Below are 16,468 nucleotides of genomic sequence, written 5' to 3' on the forward strand. Positions count from 1 at the left end.
TGCGTGGGAGATCAGTTGGGAATACAACGTGCAGTAGGTTTATCAACATTTTTATTCCACCGTACATACCAACTTTTTCCCGGGATTTGTTGCCTAGCCGAAGTATTAAATTACATCCAATTCCGACGAGTATTCATCCTACGGCCAAACCATTGCAGATTAAACCAGTTCTCGTCCGATCACTGAAGTTAAGCTGCATCGGGCGTGGTTAGTACTTGCATGGGAGACCGGCTGGGAATACCACGTGCAGTAGGCTGATGAACATTTTTATTCCACCGTACATACTAACTTTTTTCCATGAATTTGTTGCCTAGCCGAAGTATTAAATGACATCCAATTGCGTCGAATATTCAGCCTACTGCCAAACCAATGCCGAATACACCAGTTCTCGTCCGATCACTGAAGTTAATCTGCATCGGGCATGGTTAGTACTTGCATGGGAGACCGGCTGGGAATACCACGTGCAGTTGGCTTATCAACATTTTTATTTCACCGTACATACCAACTTTTTCCCGGGATTTGTTGCCTAGCCGAAGTATTAAATTACATCCAATTCCGACAAATATTCAGCCTACTGCCAAACCATTGCAGAGTACACCAGTTCTCGTCCGATCGCTGAAGTTAAGCTGCATCGGGCGTGGTTAGTACTTGCATGGGAGACCGGCTGGGAATACCTCGTGCAGTAGGCTTATCAACATTTTTATTCCACCGTACATGCTAACTTTTCCCCGGGATTTTTTGCCTAGCCGAAACGTTAAACGACATCCAATTCTGACAAATATTCAGCCTACTGCCAAACCATTGCAGAACACACCAGTTCTCGTCTGATCACTGAAGTTAATCTGCATCGGGCATGGTTAGTACTAGCATGGGAGACCTGCTGGGAATACCACGTGCAGTAGGCTTATCAACATTTTTATTCCACCGTACATACCAACTTTTTCTCGGGATTTGTTGCCTAGCCGAAGTATTAAATTACATCCAATTCTGACAAATATTCAGTCTACTGCCAAACTATTGCAGAATACACCAGTTCTCGTCCGATCACTGAAGCTAAGCCGCATCGGGCGTGGTTAGTACTTGCACGGGAGACCGGCTGGGAATACCTCGTGCAGTAGGCTCATCAACATTTTTATTCCACATTACATGCTAAATTTTTCCCATGATTTTTTGCCTAGACGAAGCATTAAATGACATACAATTAGGACGAATATTCAGCCTACTGCCAAACCATTGCAGAATACACCAGTTCTCGTCCGATCACTGAAGTTAAGCTGCATCGGGCATGGTTAGTACTTGCATGGGAGACCGGCTGGGAATACCACGTGCAGTAGGCTTATCAACATTTTTATTTCACCGTACATACCAACTTTTTCCCGGGATTTGTTGCCTAGCCGAAGTATTAAATTACATCCAATTCCGACAAATATTCAGCCTACTGCCAAACCATTGCAGAGTACACCAGTTCTCGTCCGATCGCTGAAGTTAAGCTGCATCGGGCGTGGTTAGTACTTGCATGGAAGACCGGCTGGGAATACCACGTGCAGTAGGCTGATGAACATTTTTATTCCATCGTACATACTAACTTTTTCCATGATTTTTTGCCTAGCCGAAGCATTAAATGACATCCAATTGCGACGAAAATTCAGCCTACTGCCAAACCGATGCTGAATACACCAGCTCTCGTCCGATACCTGAAGTTAATTTGCATCAGGCCTGCTTAGTACTTGCGTGGGAGATCAGTTGGGAATACAACGTGCAGTAGGTTTATCAACATTTTTATTCCACCGTACATACCAACTTTTTCCCGGGATTTGTTGCCTAGCCGAAGTATTAAATTACATCCAATTCCGACGAGTATTCATCCTACGGCCAAACCATTGCAGATTAAACCAGTTCTCGTCCGATCACTGAAGTTAAGCTGCATCGGGCGTGGTTAGTACTTGCATGGGAGACCGGCTGGGAATACCACGTGCAGTAGGCTGATGAACATTTTTATTCCACCGTACATACTAACTTTTTTCCATGAATTTGTTGCCTAGCCGAAGTATTAAATGACATCCAATTGCGTCGAATATTCAGCCTACTGCCAAACCAATGCCGAATACACCAGTTCTCGTCCGATCACTGAAGTTAATCTGCATCGGGCATGGTTAGTACTTGCATGGGAGACCGGCTGGGAATACCACGTGCAGTTGGCTTATCAACATTTTTATTTCACCGTACATACCAACTTTTTCCCGGGATTTGTTGCCTAGCCGAAGTATTAAATTACATCCAATTCCGACAAATATTCAGCCTACTGCCAAACCATTGCAGAGTACACCAGTTCTCGTCCGATCGCTGAAGTTAAGCTGCATCGGGCGTGGTTAGTACTTGCATGGGAGACCGGCTGGGAATACCTCGTGCAGTAGGCTTATCAACATTTTTATTCCACCGTACATGCTAACTTTTCCCCGGGATTTTTTGCCTAGCCGAAACGTTAAACGACATCCAATTCTGACAAATATTCAGCCTACTGCCAAACCATTGCAGAACACACCAGTTCTCGTCTGATCACTGAAGTTAATCTGCATCGGGCATGGTTAGTACTAGCATGGGAGACCTGCTGGGAATACCACGTGCAGTAGGCTTATCAACATTTTTATTCCACCGTACATACCAACTTTTTCTCGGGATTTGTTGCCTAGCCGAAGTATTAAATTACATCCAATTCTGACAAATATTCAGTCTACTGCCAAACTATTGCAGAATACACCAGTTCTCGTCCGATCACTGAAGCTAAGCCGCATCGGGCGTGGTTAGTACTTGCACGGGAGACCGGCTGGGAATACCTCGTGCAGTAGGCTCATCAACATTTTTATTCCACATTACATGCTAAATTTTTCCCATGATTTTTTGCCTAGACGAAGCATTAAATGACATACAATTAGGACGAATATTCAGCCTACTGCCAAACCATTGCAGAATACACCAGTTCTCGTCCGATCACTGAAGTTAAGCTGCATCGGGCATGGTTAGTACTTGCATGGGAGACCGGCTGGGAATACCACGTGCAGTAGGCTTATCAACATTTTTATTTCACCGTACATACCAACTTTTTCCTGGGATTTGTTGCCTAGCCGAAGTATTAATTACATCCAATTCCGACGAATATTCAGCCTACTGCCAAACCATTGCAGAGTACACCAGTTCTCGTCCGATCGCTGAAGTTAAGCTGCATCGGGCGTGGTTAGTACTTACATGGGAGACCTTCTGGGAATACCACGTGCAGTTTTCTCATCAACATTTTTATTCCATAGTACATACTAACTTTTTCCCGAGATTTTTTGCCTAGTCGAAGCATTAAACGACATCTAATTCTGACGAATATTCAGACTTCTGTCAAACCAGTGTAGAATACACCAGTTCTCGTCCAATCACTGAAGTTAATCTGCATCGGGCATGGTTAGTACTTGCATGGGAGACCGGCTGGGAATACCACGTGCAGTTGGCTTATCAACATTTTTATTTCACCGTATATACCAACTTTTTCCCGGGATTTGTTGCCTAGCCGAAGTATTAAATTACATCCAATTCCGACAAATATTCAGCCTACTGCCAAACCATTGCAGAGTACACAAGTTCTCGTCCGATCGCTGAAGTTAAGCTGCATCGGGCGTGGTTAGTACTTGCATGGAAGACCGGCTGGGAATACCACGTGCAGTAGGCTTATCAACATTTTTATTCCACCGTACATGCTAACTTTTCCCCGGGATTTTTTGCCTAGCCGAAACGTTAAACGACATCCAATTCTGACAAATATTCAGCCTACTGCCAAACCATTGCAGAACACACAGTTCTCGTCCGATCCCTGAAGTTTAGCTGCACCGGGCGTGGTTAGTACATGCATGAGAGACCGGCTGGGAATACGACGTGCAGTAGGCTCATCAACATTTTTATTCCACATTACATACTAACTATTTCCTATGATTTTTTTGCCTAGCCGTAGCATTAAATGACATCCAATTCCGATGAATATTCTGCCTACTGCCAAACCATTGCAGAATACACCTGTTCTCGTCCGATCACTGAAGTTAAGCTGCATCGGGCGTGGTTAGTACTTGCATGGGAGACTGGCTGGGAATACCACGTGCAGTAGGCTGATGAACATTTTTATTCCATCGTACATACTAACTTTTTCCATGATTTTTTGCCTAGCCGAAGCATTAAATGACATCCAATTGCGACGAAAATTCAGCCTACTGCCAAACCGATGCTGAATACACCAGCTCTCGTCCGATACCTGAAGTTAATTTGCATCAGGCATGCTTAGTACTTGCGTGGGAGATCAGTTGGGAATACAACGTGCAGTAGGTTTATCAACATTTTTATTCCACCGTACATACCAACTTTTTCCCGGGATTTGTTGCCTAGCCGAAGTATTAAATTACATCCAATTCCGACGAGTATTCAGCCTACGGCCAAACCATTGCAGATTAAACCAGTTCTCGTCCGATCACTGAAGTTAAGCTGCATCGGGCGTGGTTAGTACTTGCATGGGAGAACGGCTGGGAATACCACGTGCAGTAGGCTGATGAACATTTTTATTCCACCGTACATACTAACTTTTTTCCATGAATTTGTTGCCTAGCCGAAGTATTAAATGACATCCAATTGCGTCGAATATTCAGCCTACTGCCAAACCAATGCCGAATACACCAGTTCTCGTCTGATCACTGAAGTTAATCTGCATCGGGCATGGTTAGTACTTGCATGGGAGACCGGCTGGGAATACCACGTGCAGTTGGCTTATCAACATTTTTATTTCACCGTACATACCAACTTTTTCCCGGGATTTGTTGCCTAGCCGAAGTATTAAATTACATCCAATTCCGACAAATATTCAGCCTACTGCCAAACCATTGCAGAGTACACCAGTTCTCGTCCGATCGCTGAAGTTAAGCTGCATCGGGCGTGGTTAGTACTTGCATGGGAGACCGGCTGGGAATACCACGTGCAGTAGGCTTATCAACATTTTTATTCCACCGTACATGCTAACTTTTCCCCGGGATTTTTTGCCTAGCCGAAACGTTAAACGACATCCAATTCTGACAAATATTCAGCCTACTGCCAAACCATTGCAGAACACACCAGTTCTCGTCTGATCACTGAAGTTAATCTGCATCGGGCATGGTTAGTACTAGCATGGGAGACCTGCTGGGAATACCACGTGCAGTAGGCTTATCAACATTTTTATTCCACCATACATACCAACTTTTTCTCGGGATTTGTTGCCTAGCCGAAGTATTAAATTACATCCAATTCTGACAAATATTCAGTCTACTGCCAAACTATTGCAGAATACACCAGTTCTCGTCCGATCACTGAAGCTAAGCCGCATCGGGCGTGGTTAGTACTTGCACGGGAGACCGGCTGGGAATACCTCGTGCAGTAGGCTCATCAACATTTTTATTCCACATTACATGCTAAATTTTTCCCATGATTTTTTGCCTAGACGAAGCATTAAATGACATACAATTAGGACGAATATTCAGCCTACTGCCAAACCATTGCAGAATACACCAGTTCTCGTCCGATCACTGAAGTTAAGCTGCATCGGGCATGGTTAGTACTTGCATGGGAGACCGGCTGGGAATACCACGTGCAGTAGGCTTATTAACATTTTTATTTCACCGTACATACCAACTTTTTCCTGGGATTTGTTGCCTAGCCGAAGTATTAATTACATCCAATTCCGACGAATATTCAGCCTACTGCCAAACCATTGCAGAGTACACCAGTTCTCGTCCGATCGCTGAAGTTAAGCTGCATCGGGCGTGGTTAGTACTTACATGGGAGACCTTCTGGGAATACCACGTGCAGTTTTCTCATCAACATTTTTATTCCATAGTACATACTAACTTTTTCCCGGGATTTTTTGTCTAGTCGAAGCATTAAACGACATCTAATTCTGACGAATATTCAGACTTCTGTCAAACCAGTGTAGAATACACCAGTTCTTGTCCGATCACTGAAGTTAATCTGCATCGGGCATGGTTAGTACTTGCATGGGAGACCGGCTGGGAATACCACGTGCAGTTGGCTTATCAACATTTTTATTTCACCGTACATACCAACTTTTTCCCGGGATTTGTTGCCTAGCCGAAGTATTAAATTACATCCAATTCCGACAAATATTCAGCCTACTGCCAAACCATTGCAGAGTACACCAGTTCTCGTCCGATCGCTGAAGTTAAGCTGCATCGGGCGTGGTTAGTACTTGCATGGAAGACCGGCTGGGAATACCACGTGCAGTAGGCTGATGAACATTTTTATTCCATCGTACATACTAACTTTTTCCATGATTTTTTGCCTAGCCGAAGCATTAAATGACATCCAATTGCGACGAAAATTCAGCCTACTGCCAAACCGATGCTGAATACACCAGCTCTCGTCCGATACCTGAAGTTAATTTGCATCAGGCATGCTTAGTACTTGCGTGGGAGATCAGTTGGGAATACAACGTGCAGTAGGTTTATCAACATTTTTATTCCACCGTACATACCAACTTTTTCCCGGGATTTGTTGCCTAGCCGAAGTATTAAATTACATCCAATTCCGACGAGTATTCATCCTACGGCCAAACCATTGCAGATTAAACCAGTTCTCGTCCGATCACTGAAGTTAAGCTGCATCGGGCGTGGTTAGTACTTGCATGGGAGACCGGCTGGGAATACCACGTGCAGTAGGCTGATGAACATTTTTATTCCACCGTACATACTAACTTTTTTCCATGAATTTGTTGCCTAGCCGAAGTATTAAATGACATCCAATTGCGTCGAATATTCAGCCTACTGCCAAACCAATGCCGAATACACCAGTTCTCGTCCGATCACTGAAGTTAATCTGCATCGGGCATGGTTAGTACTTGCATGGGAGACCGGCTGGGAATACCACGTGCAGTTGGCTTATCAACATTTTTATTTCACCGTACATACCAACTTTTTCCCGGGATTTGTTGCCTAGCCGAAGTATTAAATTACATCCAATTCCGACAAATATTCAGCCTACTGCCAAACCATTGCAGAGTACACCAGTTCTCGTCCGATCGCTGAAGTTAAGCTGCATCGGGCGTGGTTAGTACTTGCATGGGAGACCGGCTGGGAATACCACGTGCAGTAGGCTTATCAACATTTTTATTCCACCGTACATGCTAACTTTTCCCCGGGATTTTTTGCCTAGCCGAAACGTTAAACGACATCCAATTCTGACAAATATTCAGCCTACTGCCAAACCATTGCAGAACACACCAGTTCTCGTCTGATCACTGAAGTTAATCTGCATCGGGCATGGTTAGTACTAGCATGGGAGACCTGCTGGGAATACCACGTGCAGTAGGCTTATCAACATTTTTATTCCACCGTACATACCAACTTTTTCTCGGGATTTGTTGCCTAGCCGAAGTATTAAATTACATCCAATTCTGACAAATATTCAGTCTACTGCCAAACTATTGCAGAATACACCAGTTCTCGTCCGATCACTGAAGCTAAGCCGCATCGGGCGTGGTTAGTACTTGCACGGGAGACCGGCTGGGAATACCTCGTGCAGTAGGCTCATCAACATTTTTATTCCACATTACATGCTAAATTTTTCCCATGATTTTTTGCCTAGACGAAGCATTAAATGACATACAATTAGGACGAATATTCAGCCTACTGCCAAACCATTGCAGAATACACCAGTTCTCGTCCGATCACTGAAGTTAAGCTGCATCGGGCATGGTTAGTACTTGCATGGGAGACCGGCTGGGAATACCACGTGCAGTAGGCTTATCAACATTTTTATTTCACCGTACATACCAACTTTTTCCTGGGATTTGTTGCCTAGCCGAAGTATTAATTACATCCAATTCCGACGAATATTCAGCCTACTGCCAAACCATTGCAGAGTACACCAGTTCTCGTCCGATCGCTGAAGTTAAGCTGCATCGGGCGTGGTTAGTACTTACATGGGAGACCTTCTGGGAATACCACGTGCAGTTTTCTCATCAACATTTTTATTCCATAGTACATACTAACTTTTTCCCGAGATTTTTTGCCTAGTCGAAGCATTAAACGACATCTAATTCTGACGAATATTCAGACTTCTGTCAAACCAGTGTAGAATACACCAGTTCTCGTCCAATCACTGAAGTTAATCTGCATCGGGCATGGTTAGTACTTGCATGGGAGACCGGCTGGGAATACCACGTGCAGTTGGCTTATCAACATTTTTATTTCACCGTATATACCAACTTTTTCCCGGGATTTGTTGCCTAGCCGAAGTATTAAATTACATCCAATTCCGACAAATATTCAGCCTACTGCCAAACCATTGCAGAGTACACAAGTTCTCGTCCGATCGCTGAAGTTAAGCTGCATCGGGCGTGGTTAGTACTTGCATGGAAGACCGGCTGGGAATACCACGTGCAGTAGGCTTATCAACATTTTTATTCCACCGTACATGCTAACTTTTCCCCGGGATTTTTTGCCTAGCCGAAACGTTAAACGACATCCAATTCTGACAAATATTCAGCCTACTGCCAAACCATTGCAGAACACACAGTTCTCGTCCGATCCCTGAAGTTTAGCTGCACCGGGCGTGGTTAGTACATGCATGAGAGACCGGCTGGGAATACGACGTGCAGTAGGCTCATCAACATTTTTATTCCACATTACATACTAACTATTTCCTATGATTTTTTTGCCTAGCCGTAGCATTAAATGACATCCAATTCCGATGAATATTCTGCCTACTGCCAAACCATTGCAGAATACACCTGTTCTCGTCCGATCACTGAAGTTAAGCTGCATCGGGCGTGGTTAGTACTTGCATGGGAGACTGGCTGGGAATACCACGTGCAGTAGGCTGATGAACATTTTTATTCCATCGTACATACTAACTTTTTCCATGATTTTTTGCCTAGCCGAAGCATTAAATGACATCCAATTGCGACGAAAATTCAGCCTACTGCCAAACCGATGCTGAATACACCAGCTCTCGTCCGATACCTGAAGTTAATTTGCATCAGGCATGCTTAGTACTTGCGTGGGAGATCAGTTGGGAATACAACGTGCAGTAGGTTTATCAACATTTTTATTCCACCGTACATACCAACTTTTTCCCGGGATTTGTTGCCTAGCCGAAGTATTAAATTACATCCAATTCCGACGAGTATTCAGCCTACGGCCAAACCATTGCAGATTAAACCAGTTCTCGTCCGATCACTGAAGTTAAGCTGCATCGGGCGTGGTTAGTACTTGCATGGGAGAACGGCTGGGAATACCACGTGCAGTAGGCTGATGAACATTTTTATTCCACCGTACATACTAACTTTTTTCCATGAATTTGTTGCCTAGCCGAAGTATTAAATGACATCCAATTGCGTCGAATATTCAGCCTACTGCCAAACCAATGCCGAATACACCAGTTCTCGTCTGATCACTGAAGTTAATCTGCATCGGGCATGGTTAGTACTTGCATGGGAGACCGGCTGGGAATACCACGTGCAGTTGGCTTATCAACATTTTTATTTCACCGTACATACCAACTTTTTCCCGGGATTTGTTGCCTAGCCGAAGTATTAAATTACATCCAATTCCGACAAATATTCAGCCTACTGCCAAACCATTGCAGAGTACACCAGTTCTCGTCCGATCGCTGAAGTTAAGCTGCATCGGGCGTGGTTAGTACTTGCATGGGAGACCGGCTGGGAATACCACGTGCAGTAGGCTTATCAACATTTTTATTCCACCGTACATGCTAACTTTTCCCCGGGATTTTTTGCCTAGCCGAAACGTTAAACGACATCCAATTCTGACAAATATTCAGCCTACTGCCAAACCATTGCAGAACACACCAGTTCTCGTCTGATCACTGAAGTTAATCTGCATCGGGCATGGTTAGTACTAGCATGGGAGACCTGCTGGGAATACCACGTGCAGTAGGCTTATCAACATTTTTATTCCACCATACATACCAACTTTTTCTCGGGATTTGTTGCCTAGCCGAAGTATTAAATTACATCCAATTCTGACAAATATTCAGTCTACTGCCAAACTATTGCAGAATACACCAGTTCTCGTCCGATCACTGAAGCTAAGCCGCATCGGGCGTGGTTAGTACTTGCACGGGAGACCGGCTGGGAATACCTCGTGCAGTAGGCTCATCAACATTTTTATTCCACATTACATGCTAAATTTTTCCCATGATTTTTTGCCTAGACGAAGCATTAAATGACATACAATTAGGACGAATATTCAGCCTACTGCCAAACCATTGCAGAATACACCAGTTCTCGTCCGATCACTGAAGTTAAGCTGCATCGGGCATGGTTAGTACTTGCATGGGAGACCGGCTGGGAATACCACGTGCAGTAGGCTTATTAACATTTTTATTTCACCGTACATACCAACTTTTTCCTGGGATTTGTTGCCTAGCCGAAGTATTAATTACATCCAATTCCGACGAATATTCAGCCTACTGCCAAACCATTGCAGAGTACACCAGTTCTTGTCCGATCGCTGAAGTTAAGCTGCATCGGGCGTGGTTAGTACTTACATGGGAGACCTTCTGGGAATACCACGTGCAGTTTTCTCATCAACATTTTTATTCCATAGTACATACTAACTTTTTCCCGGGATTTTTTGTCTAGTCGAAGCATTAAACGACATCTAATTCTGACGAATATTCAGACTTCTGTCAAACCAGTGGAGAATACACCAGTTCTCGTCCGATCACTGAAGTTAATCTGCATCGGGCATGGTTAGTACTTGCATGGGAGACCGGCTGGGAATACCACGTGCAGTTGGCTTATCAACATTTTTATTTCACCGTATATACCAACTTTTTCCCGTGATTTGTTGCCTAGCCGAAGTATTAAATTACATCCAATTCCGACAAATATTCAGCCTACTGCCAAACCATTGCAGAGTACACAAGTTCTCGTCCGATCGCTGAAGTTAAGCTGCATCGGGCGTGGTTAGTACTTGCATGGAAGACCGGCTGGGAATACCACGTGCAGTAGGCTTATCAACATTTTTATTCCACCGTACATGCTAACTTTTCCCCGGGATTTTTTGCCTAGCCGAAACGTTAAACGACATCCAATTCTGACAAATATTCAGCCTACTGCCAAACCATTGCAGAACACACAGTTCTCGTCCGATCCCTGAAGTTTAGCTGCACCGGGCGTGGTTAGTACATGCATGAGAGACCGGCTGGGAATACGACGTGCAGTAGGCTCATCAACATTTTTAGTCCACATTACATACTAACTATTTCCTATGATTTTTTTGCCTAGCCGTAGCATTAAATGACATCCAATTCCGATGAATATTCTGCCTACTGCCAAACCATTGCAGAATACACCTGTTCTCGTCCGATCACTGAAGTTAAGCTGCATCGGGCGTGGTTAGTACTTGCATGGGAGACTGGCTGGGAATACCACGTGCAGTAGGCTGATGAACATTTTTATTCCAACGTACATACTAACTTTTTCCATGATTTTTTGCCTAGCCGAAGCATTAAATGACATCCAATTGCGACGAATATTCAGCCTACTGCCAAACCAATGCAGAATACACCAGTTCTCGTCCGATCACTGAAGTTAATCTGCATCGGGCATGGTTAGTACTTGCATGGGAGACCGGCTGGGAATACCACGTGCAGTTGGCTTATCAACATTTTTATTTCACCGTACATACCAACTTTTTCCCGGGATTTGTTGCCTAGCCGAAGTATTAAATTACATCCAATTCCGACAAATATTCAGCCTACAGCCAAACCATTGCAGAGTACACCAGTTCTCGTCCGATCGCTGAAGTTAAGCTGCATCGGGCGTGGTTAGTACTTGCATGGAAGACCGGCTGGGAATACCACGTGCAGTAGGCTTATCAACATTTTTATTCCACCGTACATGCTAACTTTTCCCCGGGATTTTTTGCCTAGCCGAAACGTTAAACGACATCCAATTCTGACAAATATTCAGCCTACTGCCAAACCATTGCAGAACACACAGTTCTCGTCCGATCCCTGAAGTTTAGCTGCACCGGGCGTGGTTAGTACATGCATGAGAGACCGACTGGGAATACGACGTGCAGTAGGCTCATCAACATTTTTAGTCCACATTACATACTAACTATTTCCTATGATTTTTTTGCCTAGCCGTAGCATTAAATGACATCCAATTCCGATGAATATTCTGCCTACTGCCAAACCATTGCAGAATACACCTGTTCTCGTCCGATCACTGAAGTTAAGCTGCATCGGGCGTGGTTAGTACTTGCATGGGAGACTGGCTGGGAATACCACGTGCAGTAGGCTGATGAACATTTTTATTCCAACGTACATACTAACTTTTTCCATGATTTTTTGCCTAGCCGAAGCATTAAATGACATCCAATTGCGACGAATATTCAGCCTACTGCCAAACCAATGCAGAATACACCAGTTCTCGTCCGATCACTGAAGTTAATCTGCATCGGGCATGGTTAGTACTTGCATGGGAGACCGGCTGGGAATACCACGTGCAGTTGGCTTATCAACATTTTTATTTCACCGTACATACCAACTTTTTCCCGGGATTTGTTGCCTAGCCGAAGTATTAAATTACATCCAATTCCGACAAATATTCAGCCTACAGCCAAACCATTGCAGAGTACACCAGTTCTCGTCCGATCGCTGAAGTTAAGCTGCATCGGGCGTGGTTAGTACTTGCATGGAAGACCGGCTGGGAATACCACGTGCAGTAGGCTTATCAACATTTTTATTCCACCGTACATGCTAACTTTTCCCCGGGATTTTTTGCCTAGCCGAAACGTTAAACGACATCCAATTCTGACAAATATTCAGCCTACTGCCAAACCATTGCAGAACACACCAGTTCTCGTCCGATCACTGAAGTTAAGCTGCATCGGGCGTGGTTAGTACTTGCATGGGCTGGGAATACCACGTGCAGTAGGCTGATGAACATTTTTATTCCACATTACATACTAACTTTTTCCTATGATTTTTTTGCCTAGCCGTAGCATTAAATGACATCCAATTCCGACGAATATTCTGCCTACTGCCAAACCATTGCAGAATACACCTGTTCTCGTCCGATCACTGAAGTTAAGCTGCATCGGGCGTGGTTAGTACTTGCATGGGAGACTGGCTGGGAATACCACGTGCAGTAGGCTGATGAACATTTTTATTCCATCGTACATACTAACATTTTCCATGATTTTTTGCCTAGCCGAAGCATTAAATGACATCCAATTGCAACGAAAATTCAGCCTACTGCCAAACCGATGCTGAATACACCAGCTCTCGTCCGATACCTGAAGTTAATTTGCATTGGGCATGCTTAGTACTTGCATGGGAGATCAGTTGGGAATACAACGTGCAGTAGGTTTATCAACATTTTTATTCCACCGTACATACCAACTTTTTCCCGGCATTTGTTGCCTAGCCGAAGTATTAAATTACATCCAATTCCGACGAGTATTCAGCCTACGGCCAAACCATTGCAGAATACACCAGTTCTCGTCCGATCACTGAAGTTAAGCTGCATCGGGCGTGGTTAGTACTTGCATGGGAGACCGGCTGGGAATACCACGTGCAGTAGGCTGATGAACATTTTTATTCCACCGTACATACTAACTTTTTTCCATGAATTTTTGCCTAGCTGAAGCATTAAATGACATCCAATTGCGACGAATATTCAGCCTACTGCCAAACCAATGCAGAATACACCAGTTCTCGTCTGATCACTGAAGTTAATCTGCATCGGGCATGGTTAGTACTAGCATAGGAGACCTGCTGGGAATACCACGTGCAGTAGGCTTATCAACATTTTTATTCCACCGTACATACCAACTTTTTCCCGGGATTTGTTGCCTAGCCGAAGTATTAAATTACATCCAATTCTGACAAATATTCAGTCTACTGCCAAACCATTGCAGAATACACCAGTTCTCGTCCGATCACTGAAGCTAAGCCGCATCGGGCGTGGTTAGTACTTGCACGGGAGACCGGCTGGGAATACCTCGTGCAGCAGGCTCATCAACATTTTTATTCCACATTACATGCTAACTTTTTCCCATGATTTTTTGCCTAGACGAAGCATTAAATGACATACAATTAGGACGAATATTCAGCCTACTGCCAAACCATTGCAGAATACACCAGTTCTCGTCCGATCACTGAAGTTAAGCTGCATCGGGCATGGTTAGTACTTGCATGGGAGACCGGCTGGGAATACCACGTGCAGTAGGCTTATCAACATTTTTTTTCACCGTACATACCAACTTTTTCCTGGGATTTGTTGCCTAGCCGAAGTATTAAATTACATCCAATTCCGACGAATATTCAGCCTACTGCCAAACCATTGCAGAGTACACCAGTTCTCGTCCGATCGCTGAAGTTAAGCTGCATCGGGCGTGGTTAGTACTTACATGGGAGACCTTCTGGGAATACCACGTGCAGTTTTCTCATCAACATTTTTATTCCATAGTACATACTAACTTTTTCCCGGGATTTTTTGCCTAGTCGAAGCATTAAACGACATCTAATTCTGACGAATATTCAGACTTCTGTCAAACCAGTGTAGAATACACCAGTTCTCGTCCGATCACTGAAGTTAATCTGCATCGGGCATGGTTAGTACTTGCATGGGAGACCGGCTGGGAATACCACGTGCAGTTGGCTTATCAACTTTTTTATTTCACCGTATATACCAACTTTTTCCCGGGATTTGTTGCCTAGCCGAAGTATTAAATTACATCCAATTCCGACAAATATTCAGCCTACTGCCAAACCATTGCAGAGTACACAAGTTCTCGTCCGATCACTGAAGTTAATCTGCATCGGGCATGGTTAGTACTTGCATGGGAGACCGGCTGGGAATACCACGTGCAGTTGGCTTATCAACATTTTTATTTCACCGTATATACCAACTTTTTCCCGTCATTTGTTGCCTAGCCGAAGTATTAAATTACATCCAATTCCGACAAATATTCAGCCTACTGCCAAACCATTGCAGAGTACACAAGTTCTCGTCCGATCGCTGAAGTTAAGCTGCATCGGGCGTGGTTAGTACTTGCATGGAAGACCGGCTGGGAATACCACGTGCAGTAGGCTTATCAACATTTTTATTCCACCGTACATGCTAACTTTTCCCCGGGATTTTTTGCCTAGCCGAAACGTTAAACGACATCCAATTCTGACAAATATTCAGCCTACTGCCAAACCATTGCAGAACACACAGTTCTCGTCCGATCCCTGAAGTTTAGCTGCACCGGGCGTGGTTAGTACATGCATGAGAGACCGGCTGGGAATACGACGTGCAGTAGGCTCATCAACATTTTTAGTCCACATTACATACTAACTATTTCCTATGATTTTTTTGCCTAGCCGTAGCATTAAATGACATCCAATTGCGACGAATATTCAGCCTACTGCCAAACCAATGCAGAATACACCAGTTCTCGTCCGATCACTGAAGTTAATCTGCATCGGGCATGGTTAGTACTTGCATGGGAGACCGGCTGGGAATACCACGTGCAGTTGGCTTATCAACATTTTTATTTCACCGTACATACCAACTTTTTCCCGGGATTTGTTGCCTAGCCGAAGTATTAAATTACATCCAATTCCGACAAATATTCAGCCTACTGCCAAACCATTGCAGAGTACACCAGTTCTCGTCCGATCGCTGAAGTTAAGCTGCATCGGGCGTGGTTAGTACTTGCATGGAAGACCGGCTGGGAATACCACGTGCAGTAGGCTTATCAACATTTTTATTCCACCGTACATGCTAACTTTTCCCCGGGATTTTTTGCCTAGCCGAAACGTTAAACGACATCCAATTCTGACAAATATTCAGCCTACTGCCAAACCATTGCAGAACACACCAGTTCTCGTCCGATCACTGAAGTTAAGCTGCATCGGGCGTGGTTAGTACTTGCATGGGCTGGGAATACCACGTGCAGTAGGCTGATGAACATTTTTATTCCACATTACATACTAACTTTTTCCTATGATTTTTTTGCCTAGCCGTAGCATTAAATGACATCCAATTCCGACGAATATTCTGCCTACTGCCAAACCATTGCAGAATACACCTGTTCTTGTCCGATCACTGAAGTTAAGCTGCATCGGGCGTGGTTAGTACTTGCATGGGAGACTGGCTGGGAATACCACGTGCAGTAGGCTGATGAACATTTTTATTCCATCGTACATACTAACATTTTCCATGATTTTTTGCCTAGCCGAAGCATTAAATGACATCCAATTGCGACGAAAATTCAGCCTACTGCCAAACCGATGCTGAATACACCAGCTCTCGTCCGATACCTGAAGTTAATTTGCATTGGGCATGCTTAGTACTTGCATGGGAGATCAGTTGGGAATACAACGTGCAGTAGGTTTATCAACATTTTTATTCCACCGTACATACCAA

General features: G+C 44.2%; 63 pseudogenes; all 63 read left to right on the forward strand.

Annotated features, from left to right (window-relative positions):
• Positions 1-136: 136 nt before the first annotated feature.
• Positions 137-256, forward strand: LOC146742975 (5S ribosomal RNA; annotated as a pseudogene).
• Positions 257-353: 97 nt separating this feature from the next.
• Positions 354-473, forward strand: LOC146742976 (5S ribosomal RNA; annotated as a pseudogene).
• A 96-nt stretch (positions 474-569) lies between these two features.
• LOC146742977 (5S ribosomal RNA) lies at positions 570-689 on the forward strand (annotated as a pseudogene).
• A 96-nt stretch (positions 690-785) lies between these two features.
• Positions 786-905, forward strand: LOC146742978 (5S ribosomal RNA; annotated as a pseudogene).
• A 96-nt stretch (positions 906-1,001) lies between these two features.
• On the forward strand, positions 1,002-1,121 carry LOC146742979 (5S ribosomal RNA; annotated as a pseudogene).
• A 96-nt stretch (positions 1,122-1,217) lies between these two features.
• LOC146742980 (5S ribosomal RNA) lies at positions 1,218-1,337 on the forward strand (annotated as a pseudogene).
• Positions 1,338-1,433: 96 nt separating this feature from the next.
• Positions 1,434-1,553, forward strand: LOC146742981 (5S ribosomal RNA; annotated as a pseudogene).
• A 311-nt stretch (positions 1,554-1,864) lies between these two features.
• On the forward strand, positions 1,865-1,984 carry LOC146742982 (5S ribosomal RNA; annotated as a pseudogene).
• A 97-nt stretch (positions 1,985-2,081) lies between these two features.
• LOC146742983 (5S ribosomal RNA) lies at positions 2,082-2,201 on the forward strand (annotated as a pseudogene).
• Positions 2,202-2,297: 96 nt separating this feature from the next.
• On the forward strand, positions 2,298-2,417 carry LOC146742984 (5S ribosomal RNA; annotated as a pseudogene).
• A 96-nt stretch (positions 2,418-2,513) lies between these two features.
• On the forward strand, positions 2,514-2,633 carry LOC146742985 (5S ribosomal RNA; annotated as a pseudogene).
• Positions 2,634-2,729: 96 nt separating this feature from the next.
• Positions 2,730-2,849, forward strand: LOC146742986 (5S ribosomal RNA; annotated as a pseudogene).
• Positions 2,850-2,945: 96 nt separating this feature from the next.
• LOC146742987 (5S ribosomal RNA) lies at positions 2,946-3,065 on the forward strand (annotated as a pseudogene).
• A 95-nt stretch (positions 3,066-3,160) lies between these two features.
• Positions 3,161-3,280, forward strand: LOC146742988 (5S ribosomal RNA; annotated as a pseudogene).
• A 312-nt stretch (positions 3,281-3,592) lies between these two features.
• Positions 3,593-3,712, forward strand: LOC146742989 (5S ribosomal RNA; annotated as a pseudogene).
• A 312-nt stretch (positions 3,713-4,024) lies between these two features.
• LOC146742990 (5S ribosomal RNA) lies at positions 4,025-4,144 on the forward strand (annotated as a pseudogene).
• Positions 4,145-4,455: 311 nt separating this feature from the next.
• Positions 4,456-4,575, forward strand: LOC146742991 (5S ribosomal RNA; annotated as a pseudogene).
• A 97-nt stretch (positions 4,576-4,672) lies between these two features.
• On the forward strand, positions 4,673-4,792 carry LOC146742992 (5S ribosomal RNA; annotated as a pseudogene).
• A 96-nt stretch (positions 4,793-4,888) lies between these two features.
• Positions 4,889-5,008, forward strand: LOC146742993 (5S ribosomal RNA; annotated as a pseudogene).
• A 96-nt stretch (positions 5,009-5,104) lies between these two features.
• LOC146742994 (5S ribosomal RNA) lies at positions 5,105-5,224 on the forward strand (annotated as a pseudogene).
• Positions 5,225-5,320: 96 nt separating this feature from the next.
• LOC146742995 (5S ribosomal RNA) lies at positions 5,321-5,440 on the forward strand (annotated as a pseudogene).
• Positions 5,441-5,536: 96 nt separating this feature from the next.
• Positions 5,537-5,656, forward strand: LOC146742996 (5S ribosomal RNA; annotated as a pseudogene).
• Positions 5,657-5,751: 95 nt separating this feature from the next.
• On the forward strand, positions 5,752-5,871 carry LOC146742997 (5S ribosomal RNA; annotated as a pseudogene).
• A 96-nt stretch (positions 5,872-5,967) lies between these two features.
• On the forward strand, positions 5,968-6,087 carry LOC146742998 (5S ribosomal RNA; annotated as a pseudogene).
• A 96-nt stretch (positions 6,088-6,183) lies between these two features.
• Positions 6,184-6,303, forward strand: LOC146742999 (5S ribosomal RNA; annotated as a pseudogene).
• A 311-nt stretch (positions 6,304-6,614) lies between these two features.
• On the forward strand, positions 6,615-6,734 carry LOC146743000 (5S ribosomal RNA; annotated as a pseudogene).
• A 97-nt stretch (positions 6,735-6,831) lies between these two features.
• Positions 6,832-6,951, forward strand: LOC146743001 (5S ribosomal RNA; annotated as a pseudogene).
• A 96-nt stretch (positions 6,952-7,047) lies between these two features.
• Positions 7,048-7,167, forward strand: LOC146743002 (5S ribosomal RNA; annotated as a pseudogene).
• Positions 7,168-7,263: 96 nt separating this feature from the next.
• LOC146743003 (5S ribosomal RNA) lies at positions 7,264-7,383 on the forward strand (annotated as a pseudogene).
• A 96-nt stretch (positions 7,384-7,479) lies between these two features.
• LOC146743004 (5S ribosomal RNA) lies at positions 7,480-7,599 on the forward strand (annotated as a pseudogene).
• Positions 7,600-7,695: 96 nt separating this feature from the next.
• On the forward strand, positions 7,696-7,815 carry LOC146743005 (5S ribosomal RNA; annotated as a pseudogene).
• A 95-nt stretch (positions 7,816-7,910) lies between these two features.
• On the forward strand, positions 7,911-8,030 carry LOC146743006 (5S ribosomal RNA; annotated as a pseudogene).
• Positions 8,031-8,342: 312 nt separating this feature from the next.
• On the forward strand, positions 8,343-8,462 carry LOC146743007 (5S ribosomal RNA; annotated as a pseudogene).
• Positions 8,463-8,774: 312 nt separating this feature from the next.
• Positions 8,775-8,894, forward strand: LOC146743008 (5S ribosomal RNA; annotated as a pseudogene).
• Positions 8,895-9,205: 311 nt separating this feature from the next.
• On the forward strand, positions 9,206-9,325 carry LOC146743009 (5S ribosomal RNA; annotated as a pseudogene).
• Positions 9,326-9,422: 97 nt separating this feature from the next.
• Positions 9,423-9,542, forward strand: LOC146743010 (5S ribosomal RNA; annotated as a pseudogene).
• A 96-nt stretch (positions 9,543-9,638) lies between these two features.
• LOC146743011 (5S ribosomal RNA) lies at positions 9,639-9,758 on the forward strand (annotated as a pseudogene).
• Positions 9,759-9,854: 96 nt separating this feature from the next.
• LOC146743012 (5S ribosomal RNA) lies at positions 9,855-9,974 on the forward strand (annotated as a pseudogene).
• A 96-nt stretch (positions 9,975-10,070) lies between these two features.
• Positions 10,071-10,190, forward strand: LOC146743013 (5S ribosomal RNA; annotated as a pseudogene).
• Positions 10,191-10,286: 96 nt separating this feature from the next.
• On the forward strand, positions 10,287-10,406 carry LOC146743014 (5S ribosomal RNA; annotated as a pseudogene).
• A 95-nt stretch (positions 10,407-10,501) lies between these two features.
• On the forward strand, positions 10,502-10,621 carry LOC146743015 (5S ribosomal RNA; annotated as a pseudogene).
• Positions 10,622-10,717: 96 nt separating this feature from the next.
• Positions 10,718-10,837, forward strand: LOC146743016 (5S ribosomal RNA; annotated as a pseudogene).
• Positions 10,838-10,933: 96 nt separating this feature from the next.
• Positions 10,934-11,053, forward strand: LOC146743017 (5S ribosomal RNA; annotated as a pseudogene).
• A 312-nt stretch (positions 11,054-11,365) lies between these two features.
• LOC146743018 (5S ribosomal RNA) lies at positions 11,366-11,485 on the forward strand (annotated as a pseudogene).
• A 95-nt stretch (positions 11,486-11,580) lies between these two features.
• LOC146743019 (5S ribosomal RNA) lies at positions 11,581-11,700 on the forward strand (annotated as a pseudogene).
• A 96-nt stretch (positions 11,701-11,796) lies between these two features.
• Positions 11,797-11,916, forward strand: LOC146743020 (5S ribosomal RNA; annotated as a pseudogene).
• A 312-nt stretch (positions 11,917-12,228) lies between these two features.
• Positions 12,229-12,348, forward strand: LOC146743021 (5S ribosomal RNA; annotated as a pseudogene).
• A 95-nt stretch (positions 12,349-12,443) lies between these two features.
• LOC146743022 (5S ribosomal RNA) lies at positions 12,444-12,563 on the forward strand (annotated as a pseudogene).
• A 96-nt stretch (positions 12,564-12,659) lies between these two features.
• On the forward strand, positions 12,660-12,779 carry LOC146743023 (5S ribosomal RNA; annotated as a pseudogene).
• Positions 12,780-12,875: 96 nt separating this feature from the next.
• LOC146743024 (5S ribosomal RNA) lies at positions 12,876-12,988 on the forward strand (annotated as a pseudogene).
• A 97-nt stretch (positions 12,989-13,085) lies between these two features.
• On the forward strand, positions 13,086-13,205 carry LOC146743025 (5S ribosomal RNA; annotated as a pseudogene).
• Positions 13,206-13,516: 311 nt separating this feature from the next.
• LOC146743026 (5S ribosomal RNA) lies at positions 13,517-13,636 on the forward strand (annotated as a pseudogene).
• Positions 13,637-13,732: 96 nt separating this feature from the next.
• LOC146743027 (5S ribosomal RNA) lies at positions 13,733-13,852 on the forward strand (annotated as a pseudogene).
• Positions 13,853-13,948: 96 nt separating this feature from the next.
• Positions 13,949-14,068, forward strand: LOC146743028 (5S ribosomal RNA; annotated as a pseudogene).
• A 96-nt stretch (positions 14,069-14,164) lies between these two features.
• Positions 14,165-14,284, forward strand: LOC146743029 (5S ribosomal RNA; annotated as a pseudogene).
• Positions 14,285-14,379: 95 nt separating this feature from the next.
• On the forward strand, positions 14,380-14,499 carry LOC146743030 (5S ribosomal RNA; annotated as a pseudogene).
• Positions 14,500-14,595: 96 nt separating this feature from the next.
• Positions 14,596-14,715, forward strand: LOC146743031 (5S ribosomal RNA; annotated as a pseudogene).
• A 96-nt stretch (positions 14,716-14,811) lies between these two features.
• LOC146743032 (5S ribosomal RNA) lies at positions 14,812-14,931 on the forward strand (annotated as a pseudogene).
• Positions 14,932-15,027: 96 nt separating this feature from the next.
• LOC146743033 (5S ribosomal RNA) lies at positions 15,028-15,147 on the forward strand (annotated as a pseudogene).
• A 312-nt stretch (positions 15,148-15,459) lies between these two features.
• Positions 15,460-15,579, forward strand: LOC146743034 (5S ribosomal RNA; annotated as a pseudogene).
• Positions 15,580-15,675: 96 nt separating this feature from the next.
• On the forward strand, positions 15,676-15,795 carry LOC146743035 (5S ribosomal RNA; annotated as a pseudogene).
• A 96-nt stretch (positions 15,796-15,891) lies between these two features.
• On the forward strand, positions 15,892-16,004 carry LOC146743036 (5S ribosomal RNA; annotated as a pseudogene).
• A 97-nt stretch (positions 16,005-16,101) lies between these two features.
• On the forward strand, positions 16,102-16,221 carry LOC146743037 (5S ribosomal RNA; annotated as a pseudogene).
• The last annotated feature ends 247 nt before the right edge of the window (positions 16,222-16,468 follow it).

This window comes from Saccoglossus kowalevskii, chromosome 5 (genome assembly GCF_978046115.1).
Source record: "Saccoglossus kowalevskii chromosome 5, keSacKowa6.1, whole genome shotgun sequence".
NCBI classification, from domain to species: Eukaryota; Metazoa; Hemichordata; class Enteropneusta; family Harrimaniidae; genus Saccoglossus; species Saccoglossus kowalevskii.